Genomic DNA, 21,940 nt, shown 5'->3' on the forward strand with positions numbered 1-21,940 from the left:
CTGAGGCTGGTAAGGAAAATGAATGTTCCATTGAATGTGTTGCTCAAGAGTCCAGGATTATGCAGCTTTGGAAGTGAAATAAGTGCTTTGGTCACTATCAGTAATAGAGTCTGGAACTCAGACAGGGGTAAGGAGTATTTTGGTGGTGCCTTTTATTGTGTCTTTAATATATGCAGGAACGGTGTGATCCTGACTTAATTTTTGCATATCCATGAAGCAAGAGATCACCAGATTCTCATGTTAAAAGAGATTAACCTTGGGTAAACAATTGTTGTTATTGCCCTTGCCAGGGCAGATGGTCAAACCATTGGCAATGACCAAGAGTTTGTAAATGGCAGATGGGGCCAATTGTTGGCCAAGGTATCCAATGTTAAGATGGCTGCCTAGTGTACAACCAGTCATGCTGATCTTTGGGGATCCTATCCTTGATCAGGGACATTCCAGGAAAGGAATAGTGAGGCACAACCTCTCAGTGAGCTCCATTGTATGTGCTATTGCTGTCCAAAACCATGAATTTCCTTTTCTGTTCACACAGATGTACACAAGGGATCACCCAAGTGGCCAGGGCATTCAGGACAGAGGTGTCCTCCTCTAGAACTGTGACACTTGGCAATACATTAGAGGATGGACGCAGCACCCATCCTGTTGATGAGATATGCTAGCACCCACCTTTGACTCTATTCTCTAGAAGGAAGACTCCCTGGTTGTGCTGAACTTGTGGAGTTCTGCTTCTATGACCCAAGACAAGAACAGTGGATATGGAGAGCTGTGGGCCTAGGGCCTATGAGGACCTGTGTTTCTGGGAGAGCCCAGTATGCAACCAGCAGTAGCCACTCTAATGGTATGGAGTCAAGGGGTATGTTCTCTTTTACTAGAAGTCCATGGGAAACATATGGCCATCCTGGATGCCCCATTCAAAGTGGGTTGATTTTCAAGTAACAATATAAAGGGCTTATTAAGGTAAATTTCTAATTTAAGAAAATGTTGCCTTCAGAATTCAAAAAGGCCTAAAAGATGTTTGGCTTGTTTAAATTATGGGTGATGAGCAAATCAACAGTTGTTTCTTGACAATGCCAGAGTGGCCTCAGTTTACCTAATCATTTTCAGGAATTTAACTGAAATTGTGCAGCCATGTACTATTTGTGGTACAACAGCTCAGTCTTTTTTTGTGAGCTCTTTTGTTAAGCATTTGTATGGCCTGAGTGAAAATGTCAAGCAGGCCTCCTTGGAAAGTGATGTCATCCAAACAATATCATACCTGTGCTGCCAGAGAGCGTCAAATGTAAGTAAGAACTTGCCTGCAGGGGTCACGTGTGACGGTGGGACTGCTGCAGCACTCCTTGTGCAGCCAGATAATGGTGTATTGGTCTCTTCAGAGGCGAAAACCAACTGCAGCTGGAGAGGCTGTTGAAATAGAAACAGATCAGAAAATATTAGCCAAATCTATTACCAGTTGCTAATTGGATGGAGACAGTAATTTGAATAATATTTTAATAATATTGGGTATGAGCCTTAATGAATGGGACCAGGGCATTAAGTTGGGGGAATGCACCAAAAGGCACCATCCATTCTTTCCAAGTTTAAGAATAGATCAAATTGGGCTGTTAAATAGAGAAGCAGTGGGAATAATCATCCTTTGCCTCATTAGGTCTTCCATAATGGGTTTCAATCTGTGAAGGCCCTGTTTTAACTTACATTGGTCTGTATTAACTGTTTTAACTAGGGAAGAAAAGGACCATGGACTCCCATTTTGTCAAGCCATTTATAAATGTCGAAAAATTAATTAATTTCATTTTTTTATTCGTCGACTAAGACCCCCTCTGCCCACTATGGGATATTTTAGGACAATGGTCGCTATGGCTCTGGGGAATGTTGGCAAAGCAATAGTCCCATGGTTAAGACATGTCTTTTTGTCCTCTGTTTTATATTCAGGAAAATCTCTAAGGTTATGGGGAACACCACGACTAAATGTAGTAGGATTCCAGGTCGAACTGTAATTTGAGCTCCGGTATTGATTATGGTCACGAAAGTTTGCCAAGGGGTGCATTTCAGCAGATGCTAAAAGTTATTTCAGGGCCTGTACTACAGAGACACCAAAGCCAATCAGCTCTCTTTCTTTAATTATTATATAAAGAGAGCCCCAGTCACATACTTCTATCTTTCAATGCTAATAATTGAAACTTGAAACTCAGATTGGTTGCATCAGGTAGGACTTAGCAGTTGCAGCACAAAAGCAGCACAGTTCAAAACACAAGATGGCCAGCAAGCACGATGTATTATTGGGCCAATGTAAGCAAAGGAAGCTCCCTGGTGATGGTGGCCATTATCCAATCTCTCTCTTCCCTGTGCCAAGAGTTGTCAACATTCATAATAAAGAAATGGGCCCTCTACCCAATATTTGGTTCAGATGTCAAGACTAACAATGCGTTACTATACAATAGGACTTTCTAGGGAGAGCAGGATTGGGCCTAACAGGTCCAAACATGTGCCAGGAGAGTGGGGAGGGGAGACTAGCTTTGAGATGTTTACGGGGAGTTAGGAGCGGAGCCAGTAAGGGAGTTTCTCCATAAAGGCTGGGACTTGGAAGGTCTGAACTTTCCATGCGTACCAAAGGAGGGAGCACCTCGACTTTCTGACAGCTTGCCTATATGTGCGCAGGGGAAAGGGAACTGCTGGGACTTGAAAGTTGTCCGCAGTCAAACATCACCAAAATGGGCTCTTATATTTTATTACTTGTGTGTGTGTGTGTGTGTGTGTGTGTGTGTGTGTGTGTGTGTTATGTATGTTAGAAGAAAATATTTGATTTGGAATGTTTGATTTGGAATCAAAAAGATTTGATTTGGACCCAGCATGACCTAGGGATTCACAGAGAGTCAAGGGTGGTGTAGAAATTGCATGCACTTTACTCAGACGAACCTGAACTTTAGTCTGAGCTTCTGGAAATGTATACTTAGACTTCCCAGTTTTCTCCACCATGGAAAACAGAAACCTCTAAGAACCGCTGGGGGGAAGAGGTCAATGCGAATTCACGTGAATTGTATGGCCTGTTTCTCAGCATATGGTAGGTATTCTTCATGCTAGTTCCACCGCTGTTCCTTAGACATTCAGTAACTTCTGTTTATTTCTGAATGGAAAGCCTGGCAATGGTAAGGTTTTCCTGCATAGCCAATTCCTGATTATTCACAAGTGAGTTGTCCTCCTTGGGGATAACGTGATGCCCCAGGAGTTTCCCAGCATCCATTTCAGCTGGCCAGTATTCTTCGTGTTAGGGAAAGGTATGAGCCAAACCAACCAATTTAATCACATATTAAATTGGATTATGCAAGGTTGTTCTCTCCATGATGTACCTTTATACCATAAAAAAGTATATTTGAAACTTTCTACTTAGTCTTTGTCAACCAATGATCTTTTTGGCTATGCATTTTCAGCATGCTCACCATGTACACTTTTATCACTCAATTTTTTCTTTCAACAAACATGTATTGGGCAGGTTGTGGTGGGTCACAATGACACAGAAGACCTCAATACTAGGATATTATGTAAGGATAACATGGCAGTCAGAAAAATACAAGTAATTCAGAATACGCATATGAAACAAAGCAGAATATGCTGTTAGTAGACAGAACCTGTGCTTCCATGCCCTGTTCTTTTATCTGTTGGCACCGATGGCTAAAAACTCATGACCATGAGCTCCTCTAACTTGTGATTTCTTCATTCCAGGAGGGCCATTTTTAGCACTTATTTGATATTTTGCTGCCCAGCCACATCCCTTTAGCCTCATAATTTCAGTGGACACAAGTTGACGCCAACTCCAGTATCTGTATTTTTCAATGCCTGATGCCGTTCTCCAAATCCAGAGACCATTCCCCCCACACGCCTGACATCCTGGAAATGCCAAGTACTTAACACCCGTTAAGAGTAGTTTCCAACTGGTGACTGATGGGAATTGGTATATAAATATCCCATCACCCTCTCTCTTAGATGGGAAAACGCTGAAGCATGTGCTTTACACTGACTTCCAGTGTTTTTCCAGTGGGTTTAAGCACCATCACCCACAGTGACCACTGGCTTTATGTAACTACCCTTTGTTGATTGTTCTTTTTTTTTTTTTTTTTTTGTCTCATTTCTTTATTCACTTAACAGTGTTTTCTGCTAATCGCAAATAAGCTACTGGCGCTCACATCCTTGATTTAAGGCCTGCTTGTGGGGGAAGCCAAATAAGATAACTTAGGTTTATTTTGTTGAGGAATTAGGAAAGAATCAAGTTATATACATTCACTGAAATCTATCAAGAGCTGTGAAAATTCTTGGATTTTAGTTGCTTGTGATCTAATAAGTTAGGCTATTTCTGTTTCATGGTTATTGGCACAAGACATGGGACTCCTAGGTCACAGCCAAAGAACTTCATTACTCACAGCACAGCAGGCCACATGAGCTCCATGTGTCAGCTCTCCTTGCCATCCCTCCCTCCAGGCTCCAGAAAGGGGGTGCAGAGGACCCGTATGAATACCGGATACACAATAGATTTGTGCCATGACTGAGGATACTAAACTTGGAGACTTGATTATCTTATCATGAGGGGCAAGCATACCTGCTTTCACTCTTCATCCTTCGCTGCAAATGACATCCTGAAAATTGGCCCAAGCAAGAGACAGCATAGTCTTACATTCTTGGTACACCCAGCAGGGACCCGCAGGACACAGAGCCCATGACAAATCACCTCTCCCCACAGTGTCCTGGTTTATATTCTCTTACATCTCATGTACCCATTCTCCAGGAAACTGAGATGAGGCTCAAAAGGTCTTTCCACTTCTCACACAGGGCCTGCCATTATATACTAGCCTAGCTCACACTGGAACATCAAGCACTAGATACCATAATACTTTCCCCTACTTGAAGGCACTAGTGGTCAATAGGAGAGAGTGCAAGGTGGAAAGCCCAAGAAAAGAAGTATGAATAAAGGATAATGGCATCATGATTCAGGGAGGTCTCTCAATTCTTACGAGAAAATGCCATTTGAGCTATCATAACAAATGATGAGACTTACAACGGAAGAGAAGAAGGCTCACAGACAGAGGGGACACTACAGATGAGAGGCATGAAGATGTGGAAGCTCCGTGACAGTCCGCAGGGTGCTGTGGAGCAGAGGCAGGAGGGGAGAAGTGACTGAGCGAGGTGAGCAACCCAGCGGGGCTCATTATGAGGGGCTCAAAGTTATTTAATGTGTATTTAGCAGAGGTTAGCTGCTCTTCTATGATATTCTGCTCCAATAATATAAGCTGGCCCCCCAGGGTTCCCACCTGTTATTCTTCCCACTGGAGGCTGCTCAGATACTGACCTCAGGTAGCAGGGTCACAGCCTCAGGTCGGCTTCATCGAAATTAGCAGCGCTTCCCCTCTGCTATCCAGAGGGTTCTACTGTCGGCAGCGTGGAAAGGCCTCTGTTGAGATACCATACCCATCATTACAGTCAAACAAGAAAGTACTGCTTTTAATTTTTTTTTTAAGTAATTCAGTAGTAGAGCTCGGTGAATATGAGAATCTAGGGGAATGGCATTTACAGAAGACAAAGTATCAGGGTCTGACTTCAAATTCTAAAGTCTTCAATCCCACAGGTGAAGCTCCTTAGCATTGTGGCCTTGGGCAAGCTACATAACATCTTAAAAACTCAGTTGCCGTTTCAGCAAAATTGGAATAATAATGTTACAGTCCCTGTGCAAAATATTCTCATAATTGAATGAAATAATTAATGTTAAGTACATGGGGCGGGTGGGGGGCATCCTGCCACACGTTATCACTTAACACAAATGGTTATAAATCTCAGGTTTACAATATTATCATAGATGGATGGAAGGCGGCAGTATTTAGTACAACAGTAAGTATAAAATCAATCCGTTGGGCTTATTTGGCCACTATTAGAGTATTTATAAAGAGTCTCGCAAATGGGAGCTAGTCATAATGTTTACGAGTTGTAATGTCCTTATCGAAACTGAAGTCTGCTCACTGCATCAAAATCTGACGGCGGCTTCCTAGAGCGTCAACAAATTTTCAAAGACGTCTTCAGAGATAGATCTGTGGTTTATTTTTTAAGAAAGTCCTCACACATTTATTAGCAAGAAATGATGCGTTATCTTTGTATAAATTATTCCCACATGCCACGGTGGGTCAAAAGAGTTGGCGTGGTTGCAGAACACTATTAAGTAGCTTACAAAAGTTTAAATGGGAGGAAAAACAGTCACAGGATTTAGTAGCAAAGAAACATCAACCATAGAGCCACGGCTCAGCACTCGTGTTATTCTGGGGTGCTCTGCTATAACTGGAAACGCAAAAGGGTGAGTCTGTGTAACCCTGTACCACAGGCGCCTGTAACACTTGTCTCAGCCAAACCCCAACCCAGAAGCCACAAAATCTGCCTGTTGGGTAAGTCCAGGGCTTCCCCAAGTGGGCGCACTCTCACACGGGTCACAAACAATGCGCGTGCCAACGATTACACAACGTGCTGTGCAGCCAGCGTGGTCCTGCTGCTTCCTCTCTGGGGCCCACTTGGCCGTGGCTCACCCGTCTCATTTCACGCGGCCTGTTGCCCTCACCCGGTTGCCTTCAGCCTGGAGCACATGCTCTTCACCTCTCACACCTGCAAGCTGGGTGCACACTGCACACACTGCAGCACACAACGCTGTGCACAATGCAGCACACAATATTGCACACTGCAGCACACAACACTGCACACTGCAGCATGCACACTGCACACACTGCAGCACGCACACTGCAGCATGCACACAACACTGTGCACACTGCAACACACACTGCACACACTGTAGCGCACACACTGCACACGCTGCCCTTAGCGCTTGCCTCAGATGGGCCTCTGCCTCCTGCATTCCATCGCTAAGCCCCACCTGTGTTCCTCTCTCTTTGCACTTGGTGTCAGTGTGAGGATACAATTCTGGGGGGTCACCCTCTAATCCAGTGCCCTCACGTTAGAGATGATGGAATGATCTCACCTTAGATGCTTGTATATCCTAAGGTTTCATATGTGGCTTCTGCAGAAATATCTATCAATCACTCTAAATTCTAGGCTAATGTCTGGAAAGTTTCCACAAGTAGCTGGTCTTCCCCTCTGTATTATATTAATTCCTAATAGTTTTATTCAGAGGATAAAATTTCTCTATTGTCCCCTGAGGGGAAATGCCTTTTTATTGAAAAATCAGTGGCTCAGAAGAGAGAGAATATATTGTCTGAATATAGATGTACAGGATTTAAAAACACACATGTATTTAAATTCTTTATAAAAGGTATTAATTCAAATCATATATCATCTTTATGAATTCACTCTGGAATTTATTTCCACTTTCCTCTTTCGTTCCCCTGGAATTCACCACATCTTTATTTATATAGCACTTTATAGTGTTTAAAGTACATTACTCTACATTCTACCAATAACAATGAATAATTTTGGGTGGGGGAGTATACGGCTTTATCATATAAATGAATAAGCCATGGATCATTTCTAGCTGTGAGGATTAGACTATTGAAAGAAAAAAGTAAATAAATTGTGAAAATGCTGGGGACAGTGGAATGGAACATTAATGTACTTGAGATCCCCAAATTCTGTAATTTTATCTTCCTGAAAGGCCAAGAAGTTTAAAATACACGTGAAAGCATCCAAGGTACCGTCTGATGGCACGTCAGGGCCTGGTGTGCGGGAGCACGTCCCCGGGCATGGACGGGCCCCTCCTCTATCTGTATGACGCTGCTGCGAGTTCCCAGGGGCTGAGGAACTCGGTTTGTCTTAGGAACTCGGTTGAGAGATTATCAGAACAAACTTACTCTGAATGCTAACTATTCTGTTGTATAAACAACAGTATAAGACATGGGGTCAATAATCAACTGTTTTTACAACTGTCAAGGCATTTCAGACCCTATAGGAAAAATATTCAAAGAAAAAAAAACCGATGGAAGAAAAAAAACCTTCAAAAATAATAACATCGTGTCTCAGTTTTTCTTCAAACCAATTTCCTGGTGTTCATTTGAAAACTTCGGCTTACGATCCTATTGAGGGAAATCAGAAGATAATTCACGAAGTGCTTCAGTGGCACACACACAGCCAGCTCAACCAATGAGGACCTCTCCATCCGAATTTACTGCTCGGTCATAGACGCATCGCGGTCGTCTCTTCTTTTGGCTACAATAAAGAAACCTTCTCTTATACTCTGAAAGAACTTCAGTCAAAATACTCCATCAACACTCTCTTTGTCCTCAATACTTATTTCTTCCATGTTATTTTAAGGATTTCTGTAAAAGCATCTTTCCCTCTTTAATATGTCAAATTTTACTACCTAAAATATATGTGCTCCTGTGCCTCCGTCAACCGCTGGCTGGGCCTCATGACTTAATAGGAGTTGGCTCCTCCTTAGGAAAGATCCGTAGATCCCTAAAACCACCTCCACCCTGTAGCACATGGCCTCTAGTTCCTCGTTTCAAGGGCTATACTGTGGAGAAAAAACAGCCATTTAACAGAAAACTCAGTTAAAATGATGATTATCTTGATGTTGTTCAACCAAGTATTGTTTATACTACTGTTTGCTCTCCACGTTGTCAGCAAAATTCTTTAATTCACAATATTGTGTAAATATTGTGTAATGGAGATTGTCACACTGTTACTCATATTAAATAAATTGTGCCTCAATTATCTGGTCATTCAGTACAGAATTAACAACAATAAAAATCAGCCAGCGTAAGTTTTGTTTCAGTGCTCTTAAATACAAGGAAACTGAGTCTATTTCAAGCGTTTTAAAAGCCTGATTTGTATCTTTTTGGTACACTTGTGACACACTGGAAAAAGTACCTTTGGGTTTTTTTTGGGGGGGGTGGCTATTAACTCTGCAGCAAAGTAGCTTTGTGACTGTGGCTTGAGTGGCTTCTGTGTGATCCTCAGGCTGAAGAGGCCTGATGATGGGTGGATAGACGGTAGAGATAGAGGATAGATAGGTGCATGTAGACCTAGAGATGTTTCTATAGGTCTACATATAAATATAGATATAGATGTGGGTCTGAAAAAAAAGAAAGGGGTCTCCTGGGTGGCTCAGTCAGTAAAGTGTCTGCCTTCGGCTCAGGTCATGATCTCTGGGTCCTGGGATCAAGCCCCACGTTCAGTTCCCTGCTCCTCAAGAAGTCTGTTTCCCCCTCTACCCCTCCTCTCTGCTCTGCTGTCTCTCTCTCTCTGTCTCAAATAAATATCATCTTAAAAAAAAAAAAAAGAAGATGTGGGTCTAGACATAGATATAGACTAGGTATAGTGCTGTATAGACACATACAGATAGATTAGCGCAAAGCCTAATGCACCTGCTGTGCTATCTTAACTCATATATTTATGAAAAATGCCTGGTTCCTGTAGGTATACCAGTTCCTCCTTTATCCAAAGACATGCATGGTGGTTGAAAGATCATGTTTCACAGCTCTAGGTCTTTACACACTTGGGGTAAGCAGAAGACTTTTCACACACCACACATACACATGCACACACACGCACACATTCAGCTCTTACTGAAACATAGGGTCAAGAAAGCATAGGAAATTCTCAGCCCTTGTCATTTTCTGAAAATCCTATTAAGAAAGGTGTCCTATTAGAATTTACAAATGAGAATCTATAAGTGAATCTTTAGAAACTTTCTTTCTGGCTTTAATGACACTGTTCCTCAATGTATTTACGCTTGAAGTTTATGTTCATGTAATATAAAGGGAGCCTAATGCTTTGGTAGAAAAGGCAAGCCATTTCTTTAAAAAAAATTAAAAGATTTTATTTATTTATTCATGAGAGACACAGAGAGAGGCAGAGACACAGGAAGAGGAAGAAGCAGGCTCCCTGTGGGGAGCCCGACGTGGGACTCCATCCCAGGACTCCAGAGTCACGACCTGAGCTGAAGGCAGATGCTCAACCACTGAACCACCCAGCCGCCCCATTGAGCCACCCAAGCATCCCATTTTTTGAAAGATCACACCACACATACAAGAACACAATGTACCCACATCCTTACACACTGTTTCAAATTAACACATTAAGAATACTATTGTTAGATTGAGCACAGTATTATACAGATGTACTTTTTACCATAGTATTTTTCCCTCAAAATATACAGTTCTAATATATCAATTCACCTGAAGGGATAAAGGTCAAAGCAGGGTTAAATTACTCCACCCTTAATTGGTGGATTAATAATTCAAATTCACATTTTCATTGACCTGGAAACCATTGTATTCCCCAAGTAGAAGTGTTTAGTCACAATAATATATACTTTCCATAATAAAAGGGGAAATAGAAACTGCAAAAGCAATGCATGTGCATGACAGACAGTACACTTGATGTATATGTTTGCCATATGTATTGACTGGACTGGCAGTTTGCACTAGTGGTTTTAGATTTATCTTCCATCTATGCTATATTCCTACATGTTGATATTCATTTGATTGTTGTTTATTTGTTCTGTGCACAAATGGCTTTGGCTCAGAGAAGGCTGTTAGGTCTCTAAACTATTTCCCCACGGGCTGATGTAATTGTTTGCAAACACAGTATGAAATGCAAGAGACCAAAAACAACAACAATAACAGCAAAACATGGAGAGTCATTAGAGATCACTGGGCTTTACTTTGGCATGAGAAAAATAAGACATCTTCCAATAAACTAAAACATTTCTCTTGCATATCAACCTTACAGACCTCATTAGATGTTTTGCCCCCACACATTTCTTCTCTAGCTTCTAACTGTGGGGTTTGCAGATTCTGTTGGAAATAATTGCAGTTCAACTTTTATATCTAAATTTTGACATCAGTTAATCTTTAAGTCATGAAGATTTCATTTGTTAGAGCTTGCATCACACCTAGAAGGTCATCTGGTTCATTTTCCATTGACAATTAATGTTGAACCTGAGCAGAAAAACAACAATGAAACAATTGAACAGAAACCCATAAATAAATAGTATTTTATGAACTTCCATTAGGAAGATACTCCAGCCGTCTCAAATTAATCTAGGTATGTTTTAGGGGGAAAAAAAAGTCAAAGTTCCTTTGAGTCAGACAAATTAAAGACAATTATTTAGGGTGGGCATTTATATTCAAACTTTATTTATTTAGCACCCACTATTTGCCATTCACTGATTTAGCTAATAAATTTAAAGAAATAAAACAGAGGCAAAACCTGCTATGTCAGTGCTCATATTTTAGTGAAGGAGAGGAACTAAAGGAATAAAATTATGTCTATTTTGTTTAAAGATATATAAGCTGTAGGCAAATACCATGTTCCTTTACAGTACGTTACCTTATAGAGTGGAGAGGACGCATCCCGGTTAAATTGAAAGCTCTGAGGGCTAATCTGGAGTCTGAAATACACCAAACACTTTGATGGGTTATTTACCTTCTTGAGCTCCAATCTGTCCCTCGATTAACTGTGGACCTAAAAATGTATCCAACCTTCCTCATAATATTTCTCTGGATCTCAAAGTGATCAAGGAACATTATAGCATTTTGGAAAATGAGGTCGAGCATGATCCAAACACAAGGCCGTGTCATCACTGGGGCACTTCGGTGTGAGGGGGTAAGGGGTCAAGCGACTGCAACATGGTGAAAAAAGTCCACGGACGTTCCTGGATCATCTTTGCAGGTGCCAGACATTGGCAGCAAAGTGACAACTTTGTATGAGTTGCAGGATGAAGACTGTGAGAATTTAGGATTCGAACATCCTCAGTTCCATCAGGCCCCCCCGGAAGGTAACACTCTGGGGCCTTCCCCTCTTCAGTTCAACGTCTTAAGGGCACCATTTTGCCGTGTGACAAGTGGTAACACGATATGGACTCAAAGAACTGTCTTTGGGATAAAGAGAGATCACATCCCCCACCTGTGCTAAACGAAAAGTCACTGATGACTTCCCAACCAGCTAAAGGAGGGGAAAGGCTCATCTTTTATGATTTACATCAATTTTTATTTTTTATTTAAATTTGCCCTTGATGTTCATTTTAAACTGATTGCATCTGCTTTAAACATTTTGGCACTGGGTCTGGAGTTAGAATGAGAACTACAGGGAGTATTTTTTCTTGGGTTCTATGGCTTCTACATCAGTGGTTTTCATATTAACATGAGTTTAAAGCCAACTGTTGATCTTGGAACATTGGCGTCCCTGGGCCCTGGCACAAATATTCTGACTGAGTGAATCTGGCATGTGTCCCAGAATCTGCATGTTAAATAGTACCTACCTACCTCAACATTTTAATTCAGTTGACCTTTATAATATACTTTGAGGAAAAAAAATACTCTAAGGGTAATGGACAATTCTGGAAATAATCACATTTTTAAGGCTCGCAAATAATTTTCTATGTAAAATCATGATTTAGGTATTTCTGTAAAATATATTATAAAAAGCTAGTTGTGGCAGGAAATAAGATGAACACACATAGACTCTGCTCAGCTGCCATTTTAAGTATGCAGCTTTTCTATACCAATTTACTCTTTTTGTACTGATTGAATTTTTTCCCCATATCTCAAGAAACCAGAAATATAATAAACAATAGTAATTTTTTTGGCTTTTACCTAAAACTAGAATATATTTCCTGCAACAACCTAAGGAATATCAGAATAGAAATCTAGTAGAGAAACAAAAAGGAGAAGAAAAAGTAAACTAAATATTGTTATGATAAAGAACAAGGTAAAATATATCAAATAAAGCAAGCCCAAGATCTTGGAAGAGGGTACCCTTGACTTGGGAAGAGTTCTGAGTATTTGGAAACTTGTGTATAAGAAGGGAGGAGGAGGGACAGAAATTGTGTGTGTGTGTCTGTGTGTATGAGGGAGACAGAGCACACATACCACAAGATAATAAACTAATCTACTTAGGTTTTGCATTTTGTTTTGTTTTAAACATGCTGTTGATACTTTGGAGGGTGGAGAATTCAAAGGAAGCATGTGAAAGCATATTTTCCTTTAAAATTATCAATATAAGGGAGGAGAGGAAAAGAATGGTTCTGATTAATGTTTTCAATTGTCTTATATATGTCAAGAACTTCCTTTTCTCTTTCTAAATTTTAAAAGGCTCAGAAACTTTTGATGGGATTTTATTTTCCTCTGGGTATTCTCTTGGCTTATTCTCTTGGGTTCTGAGAGTCATTACTCAATAGGATGGAGTTGGGATAGCTCCAAAGTTGAAAATAAATAGCAAAGGCTTAGGAAATAGGATGTATGCAGAATGGTAATAGAAAAAAGTTAATTTTGCTTTTGGACGACTTGAATAAAAGGTACTACAACTCTTTCAGCAATATCAAGGGTAATTACATAGAGCACTTGTCCAGGTGTTCCTCATCTCCGTTGAGGACAGAATGAGAGGAAATAGATGGAGATGAATTATTTACTTTGAAATCAAAAATAAATTCCTGAGACTGAAGGCCGACAACCATTGTAATTTCGTTGTTGTCATGTATGTGTCTGTGTTTATGATTTAAAGGAGCCTTGTAACTGTATTACAGTAAGATTTTCCAATTGGAACTCCTTGAATAGAGAAAAAAGTAGTGCAAGTGGCCTCTTAGAATGCATCCTATACCTATCAATCCTTAAATCAAAAATTCAATTGAATATTTTCTTTTTTTCAGTTATTAGGGAGATGTCATTAGGGAGCTCTCCCTGAATTAAACATAGATTTGTTTCCCATGATCCTCTTCTCTTTTACTCTTCATCTCATTCATTACCAATTATTTTCTTTCTCAGGATAGTGGAAGTTAAAAAGGGTGGGACACGCAAAGAATGTTTTAGAAGTAATCCTTCCTGCCTGGGTTAAAAAAGCCGCATTTGGAAAAGTTTATGCTACAATTTTCTGAGATCTTAAATAGAAACCTTATTGAGATTAGTTCCCTGAAGGAAAAAAAATCAATAGAAGGAGAAATACTAAAAGTTAGTTTATTAATTTAAAATGAACTTTAATTATAATATAAATATAATATAATAAATTGTTTGTTTCAAGAAACAAAAACCCCTGAGCTTGATTGATTTAAGGAATGCCAGCCCCCAGCCCACCCTTTACTTGCTATGTCCTGTAGAGGTGCAACACAATGTAAATTACAAAGAAAGGATGGTGTCAAAAACTTATGGTGTCTTAAAGGCATTTTGGATATTAGGTAGGTGTTAGAAATAACTTTTTGTGGGTCACCTGCATGGTTAAGCATCTGGCTATTAGTGTTGGCTCAGGTCGTGATCTTAGAGTCCTGAGATCGAGCCCCCAACTGTCTCTGAGCTCAGCGGAAGTCTGATTGAGATTGTCCTTCTCCCTCTCCTGTTGCCTCTCCCCCCACCCCAACCCTCTCTTTCTCTCTCTCAAGTAAATAAATAAAATAAATCTTTAAAAGAAAGAAATAACTTTTTGCTTTCAGAAATAAAACCTATATTGTATTTAAAAGATAATGATTAACTTTCCATTGATATATCTTACAACTTATATCTTTAAAATTTAATTTTATCCCAAAGAACTCATCAATAATCCATATTTCTCTGTCAGCAAAGATGGTAGAGAAGATTACTCTTGATAGGGTAAAAAGATCACTTAAAAAAAAATCTAAACACCTTCTTTCCAGCTTCTCAGTCTAATCAAATAAAAGACATTTAAAAATTAAATAAAAATAATGTTTGGTATGAATAGTCTTTTCCCTCTATGTATTTTTTTTTAATAAACTGAGTCGTACTTCTGTTTGGAGAAACAACATATCCAACCATGTGTGTTTCTTTTTTGTCAGATGTTTACTTTTCCAGGCTTCCCTGGAGTCAGGAGTGTCCATGTGACACATTCCTGAACACTGAGATACAAGAAAATCATGCTGAAAGTTTCTCAAAAGTCAGCATTGCCTCTTTCTCATTCTTTTTGCCTTAAACATGGATATGATACCTAGTGTTGAAGCAAAATTGTATAAAGAAAAAAATTCTGCAAATCACCGTATGAAGAAAGAGTTTTGATGACAATATAAAGGTTTTGAAGTAACCCTTAGACTGTTTATTTCTAGATTTCTGGTTAGGAAAATGATAAATGTCTTATGATCTAAGACACTTTATGCACAATTTTAGTTCCTTGCAGCTGAATGCACTGCTCAGTGGTGATTCTCAAAGAGTTTTCAAAGTACAGTAACAAGGCAAGGATGTGTGACCCACGTCAACCTATCAATAATCTTAAATCAGGAAAGCAAGTGCTATTTATTTCTCTACCTTTCAAAAGTTAGCCTATAATTTCTTCATTATCAGAAAGCACTTTTAAAAGTGAGACAATGTACTTTGTCCAAGTACATTTTACCAAGTACATTTTATATTTCTGAGATATTTGCAAACAGTCTACATTTATACATAGAAATGATTTTGTTACATAAAAATTATTAAAGGACAGACAGATGAAATATGTTCAGAAATATATCCTTCAGGGATGCCTGAGTGGCTCAGTGCTTAAGCATCTGCCTTCAGCTTAGGGCGTGACCCCAAAGTCCTGGGATCGAGTCCCACATTGGGCTCCCCACAGGGAGCCTGTTTCTCCCTCTGCCTCTGCCTGTGTCTCTGCCTCTTTCTCTGTGTGTCTCATGAATAAATACATAAAGTCTTTAAAAAAAAAGAAATCCTTCAACAGATAATATTTCTAGATAAAAACAATATTTATAATTATTGTGATTGGTAAAAATGTTACTGAGTAATTGAAAACAGTTAATGTCCTTTCAACAACTATAAATTGTTTTCACGCTGAAAGATTTCCAAATCAACAATATATACATAAATCTTACTACTCAAAAAGTAAATAATATGTTCTAAGTATTTCGGGATGTCCTTACAATAAATGCTGAAAAGATGTGGAAATATTTGCATTTGTCCCTTATCCCTATACATAAGCAAATATTTCCACATTTAAATATAAATATTGCACACATTTGTATCTGTTCCCAATGCACACTGGAATACAGTTGATATTATGGTATTTAAGTGATTATGGGCACAATACACATGGTAATTTTTAGATTCCAGAAAGGAAATTTTATTACTATAATGACTTTGAAATCTGCAAATAAATATTTAGGATTTATCAAAACTTTAATTCCATCTATTCTGAATTTAGGCTTTTCAGATAAATATTTGAGATTGTAGCTAGCAAAAAAAGTTAGAGTTTTCAGTTGTTCGTTACTTTTGAAACTTGGTTAGAAATATTTTAATGAAGTTATAGTTCCCTTTATAATTAAGTAATATCATGACAAGAATTTATAATTTTATTCTTGTTAGTCTGTGAATCTCTTTGAATATGACACAGAATGTTTTAAACTTTTATAATGTAAAGAAATTATATTTCAATGAAGTTATAAGAACTCTGAAATATAACAACTTAATGGATTTTAATACAAATACAATATTTAAGCCTCAATTATTCATTATTTGGGAAAGTAGATCAAAAGAGATAAGTTGAAGATAACAATCTGTGGTTTTCACAGAGCACTTTTTTGATGACATTGGTAGAGTAGTATGATAATTCATAATAAAAGAAAATGAAACTATGAGTTTCCTTCTCAACAAGAGATAAGACAAGTAGTACTATAATTTTAAAAATAACTATTTATATACATTATTGAATAGATATACATTGTCATTGTGAAAAATAATGTACTTCAAAAAAGGATTAAGAATACTTAAGAAAAGTATTGCCCAAAATAATAAATTTGGAGAAATGGGGAAAAAAAGCAGATTTCCATATTACAATATATATAATTTTAATTTGTTCCTGCAGTTACGGAGAGTCTGGAAAGAAAGTTCTTTTTAATAAATTTCATTTATGTTTTATAAACTTATAAATTCTATTTTGTGGCTATCCTGTGGATATATTTGATGCTATGGTGGCAATTTTTTAGGGGAAAAATTCCAAATTCTCTTCAGGAAATGTCTCAAAGGAAACTATAAAATATTGATCCATTCTCGTTTATTTCTTCTGCACTTTAAGCCCTTACTTTAGTTAAACCATGTATAATATGATATACGAAAATAAAATGATCATTGCTGACTTTTAGTTGCAAGATCTGAATGACAATCCCTGACTCTTCTCCTTTACTACACTTGGGGGGTTAGGGATTGGAAAAGTTCTTATCCAAACCCAGTAATTTACATACAGATCTTTCAAGATGAGAGATTCAATCAGATAAAAATGAGTTTTCAATTGGGATTGATAAGAATGGGCATGCAATTAAAACAAGCTCTTAATCATTTTCATTATGAAGTTAAAAAAAAAGAAAAAATAGACCATAAATGTCATTATCAAATGAACAGAGGGAAAAGCAAGGCCTTCATGATAGGGAGTTACGTGACAGGGCCTCTTAGATTTCTTTTCTTCTCAAACAAGCCCTCACGCAAGGAACAAAGAAGCCAATGCCTTTCCTCTCGTCTCTCCCCTCGTCCCTACTGTTTTTAATAATGTACGTCTGACATGCTAACAATCAAGCACATGTTTTTTTATTGTTGTCTGATCTCAGCTGTCTGATAACGGCTTAAGAGGAATGATGAGTGGAATCACACATCGAGGGCCTCCTTTGTTGACAGTACAACCAGGGGTGTACTTCCAATTTGCAGTTTGGTGCCGCAGCTTCAGAAGTGCCACATTTGTTTGATGCCCGCTTGGTGCTGTGCCATTAATCTACCATACTCGGGGGTCAACTGTTCCAACGATGTGTGAGTAAGGAATTAAAGATATGGACTTCACAGAAGTTTGTGAAAAATAAAGAGAAACAGTTTGTTTCCCAGGTTGGTGTTTTTTTTAATCTCCAGACACAAAATAATAAAATACCACTCTGCAAAAATCTAAGTGTACCATATGATATGTACATACGTTCTATACCATCTATATTTAGCCTAAAAGAGGTTTGATGTTTTCCATAATGAATGAAGAAGTCAATCTGTTCTATGTTGTACCATTTGGAATTAATCCAAGACCAATTACTTTCCATATTATTCTCACAAATCTTCTGCAAGTCGAACTCTTCTTTTGGGGAAAAGCACATCTTCTCAACTGTTTATCCCTTTTTGAACAGAAGCATGTGTTACCTGAGTAATAATTTTTTTAAAATGTATTTAAAATATAAGCTGTAGAATTTGACAAAACTTTTTAAAAAGTCTATGATTATAAAAATTAGAATAGTTTTGTTAAAACATTAACTTTTCCCCCTAATAGTGACTTGTTGTTTCCATAAAGTTCACTTTGTGAAAGGAATCCCACTCTGATTAACTAAAATACATTAATAATACTTTTTTTTTTTTTTTTTTTTTGGCCTTAAGTAAGTTGATAGTGATTGAAATTAAGCCTTTTCTGGTCTTAGGCCAGTTATTCACAGTTAAGAGACTTGAATTCATCTATAAAACAGGTGCCTTTTTAGAATATGTATATGCTAATATTTATCACTTTCTCCTGTTTTTCTTTTGATTAACAATAGAGAAAAATACTAAACTATAGACACACGACTTATATCTTTTCAACATTAGTACTTCTCTCTCAGAATATGGCGGTACAAATGAACACTCTAAATAAACTTACTTTTTATTCAAACACCCCTTCTATTAGAATCGATTTGAATTTTGAGGTACAATGGCATGAAGAATTTTAGGAATTTTTAGGTGCATCCACAAACTGTCTCAACACTATAATACAGACATATTGAGGATAAGATGTTCTGTGCACATGGGGTTATTTGAACTTAGTATGCAATAAATTTCTTGTTTTCCTTTTTTTATTTTCACTATGATTGTAGTTTACTGAGCAGCCAGGTATACAGAAAAAAGCTACTATGATCGGTATAGTAAATACTATTTAAATTGATATTTGAATAAGTAAAGAAAATGACTAAAAATTGTTGAAACACATGATTAGCCATAGTACGTATAGAGAGGTACTAAATTAGTAAGTCTATGATGCACTAATTTATTTCAATTCAGTGAAAACTCTTAAGTTAGACAACTTGTTAACAAAAGAAACTTGTTGATGGAATACTGTTATTTTATTCAAACCCTAAACACTTAAGAGGCCTCTTGCACCTACTTGCCATGGGAAAAATCCATTTTAACTTTTTGCTTTTCAATATGGGTTTTACAGTAGGAATTTCTCTGCGAATAGTATCTTAAGCCAGATTGTACTTTGTTTCAAATGGCTCTTAGAATCCATGCAGCCCTCCTGGTTATACAGAAAATAATGTTTCAAGTATGAAAATACGCTGTGGAAAACCATGAGATTTGAAAATAAACATACACTTATTTATTTGTTTATTTTTTTGAGAATACACTTTCAATACAACCTATAGGTAAACTACGATTTGAGCAAAATATTCTTAGGAAAACCTGATATAATTAGGTTTTTCTTGTACCAACAGCTCTGATTGCACCGCATCATGAGCCAAGGGTATGTTTTGATCAGGGAAAAAAGGTACAGATGATATTACTTCTCTGGATAAGGAAGAAGGCGGCAGTGCCAGCAGGCGATACACGGGTGCAGGTCACCTCTCAAGTGAACACCTGTAGGTCCCGTGCTCCTGGGGTTCCCGCGGCGCCGCCCGACAGACTGCGGCCTCCCGTGGACACTGCAGGCCTCCCTCCCTGCTGACGGCGCCTGCAGAGCCTCACAAAGCCGAGTTTCACCTTCCGATAGCCTCGTAAGTAAACGAAAATCTCCCTGAGATACAACACGGCTGAATTCTTACAAAGGGGTTGCTGCCCTGCGCACCCGCCTCGACGCTGCGGCCGCCCCGCCCCGTCCTCCCGCCCGGTCCTCCCGCCCCGTCCTCCCTCCGCGGCCGCCCCGCTCCGTCCTCCCGCCCGGTCCTCCCGCCCCGTCCTCCCTCCGCGGCCACCCCGCTCCGTCCTCCCGCCCGATCCTCCTGCTCCGTCCTCCCTCCCAGTCCTCCCCCCCGGTCCTCCCGCCCGGTCCTCCCGCTCCGTCCCCCCGTCTCGTCCTCCCGCCCCGTCCTCCCGCCGCGGCCGCCCCGCTCCGTCCTCCCGCCCGGTCCTCCTGCTCCGTCCTCCCTCCCAGTCCTCCCGCCCGTCCTCCCGCCCGGTCCTCCCGCCCCGTCCTCCCGTCTCGTCCTCCCTCCCAGTCCTCCCGCCCGGTCCTCCCGTCCCGATCCTCCCGCCCCGTCCTCCCGCCCGGTCCTCCCGCCGCGTCCTCCCGCCCAGTCCTCCCGCCTCATCCTCCCGCCCGGTCCTCCCGCCGCGTCCTCCCGCCCAGTCCTCCCGCCTCATCCTCCCGCCCCGTCCTCCTGCTGCGTCCTCCCTCCCAGTCCTCCCTCCCGGTCCTCCCTCCCGGTCCTCCCTCCCGGTCCTCCCTCCCAGTCCTCCCGTCCCGATCCTCCAGCCTCGTCCTCCCGCCCTGTCCTCCCGTCCGGTCCTCCCACCTCGTCCTCCCACCCGGTCCTCCCGCCCGGTCCTCCCGCCCGGTTCTCCTGCGCAGCTCTGCCAGGCCTCGCTCCCAGCCGCGGCTGGACACCCCCCCCCACCGCCGCCGGCGGGGCCTCGACACCACCCCCACCCCGCCGCGGGGCCTTGACACCTCCCTCCGACCCTTTTTAGTAGAGTTCTTTTGGGTTTTCTACATAGAGTCTCATGTCTGCAAATGGTGAAACTTTGACCTCTTCCTTACCAGTTTGGATGCCTTTTATTTCTTTCATTGACCGCTGAGGCTAGGACTTCCAGCCGAGCCAAGTGAGTAGTAATGGGAGTGGACATCCTTGTCGTGCTCCTGACCTTAGGGGAAAGGCTCTCAGTTTTTCCCGAGAGAGGATGTTATTAGCGGTGGGTCTTTCCCATACGGCCTTTATGATGTCGAAATGTGTTCCCTCTATCTCTACTTTGTTGAGGGCTTTTATCAAGAAGGGACGCTGTATTTTGTTAAATGCTTTTCCTGCATTTACTGAGAGGATCATATGGTTCTGATCCTTTCTTTTATGAGTGCGGTGTATCATGTTGATTGATTTGAGAATATCGAACCACCCCTGCGGCCCAGGAATAAATACCACTTGATCGTGGTGAATAATTCTTTTAATGTACTGTTGGATTTATTTTGCTGGAATTTTATTGAGAATTTTTTCATCCATGTTCATCAGGGATATTGGTCTGTAATTCTTTCTAGTAGAGTCTTTGGTTTTGGAATCAAGGCAATGGTGGCTTCATAGAATGAGTTTGGAAATTTTCCTTCCACTTCTGTTTTTTGGAACAGCTTAAGAATAGTTTTTAACTCTTCTTTAAATGTCTGGTAGCATTCCCCTGGAAATCCATCTGGAGGTGTATATTTTAAATGGGGGAAATATACGATATCTAAACTATGTCTTGGTATAGCTGTTAAAAAAAAAACTCCAAGCAGATCATGTTTATCCATTAGTAAAACCCTTATATGATGTTATGTCTACCCAGAATAAACTACAAACCTGTATCATAAGCCTATAGCCTCAAGCATAAATCCTTGTGAGGTCACAATCTTGTCTACCACCCTGATCTTACCTCTTGCAACCCTCCCATGGGTCCAGTTTGTTTCAGCCACGTTGGCTCTGGCCAGCTTGTCATAGTCTGAGTTTGTTCTCTTCCTATGATATTTGCAGCATACCTATACCTACACCTGGGAGACTCTTCCCCCAGGTCTCCAGGTATTTGCATCCTCCTAGCCCTTTAGGTCTTAGGTTATTTTTAACTTCCTAAGGCAGATTCACCCAATCAAACAGTCCATGAGCCACTCGCTTTCACAATACCACCTTGTCTTCATGGCACTTCTAATGCTGTAGGACAATACTGAGTTGGTTGTATTTATTTCTTTGCGATGTCTTTTTCTCCCACTAGAATTTGAGTTCTAGAAGAGTTGAAATCTAATCTCTTGATCATCATTTTGCAGCACCTGGAAGAGTGCACAGGGTAAACGCTTCTAAATATTT

At 40.0% G+C, this 21,940-nt stretch overlaps 1 long non-coding RNA gene across 6 annotated transcripts; it reads right to left on the reverse strand.

Annotated features, from left to right (window-relative positions):
- Window positions 1–1,296: 1,296 nt before the first annotated feature.
- Window positions 1,297–20,817, reverse strand: LOC111093755. 6 transcript variants are annotated; one of them, XR_005383017.1, is made up of 8 exons: window positions 20,659–20,817; window positions 10,716–10,922; window positions 8,339–8,491; window positions 8,048–8,184; window positions 5,339–5,440; window positions 5,048–5,135; window positions 4,592–4,628; window positions 1,298–1,404 (listed from the first exon to the last, which is right to left on the reverse strand). It is a non-coding gene; the product is annotated as an uncharacterized LOC111093755 (long non-coding RNA). The 6 variants fall into 6 exon arrangements; XR_005383015.1 differs by lacking the exon at window positions 4,592–4,628; XR_005383020.1 differs by lacking the exons at window positions 4,592–4,628; window positions 20,659–20,817 and adding an exon at window positions 11,314–11,375.
- Between the last annotated feature and the right edge of the window lie 1,123 nt (window positions 20,818–21,940).

This window comes from Canis lupus, chromosome 33 (assembly GCF_011100685.1).
Source record: "Canis lupus familiaris isolate Mischka breed German Shepherd chromosome 33, alternate assembly UU_Cfam_GSD_1.0, whole genome shotgun sequence".
NCBI classification, from domain to species: Eukaryota; Metazoa; Chordata; class Mammalia; order Carnivora; family Canidae; genus Canis; species Canis lupus.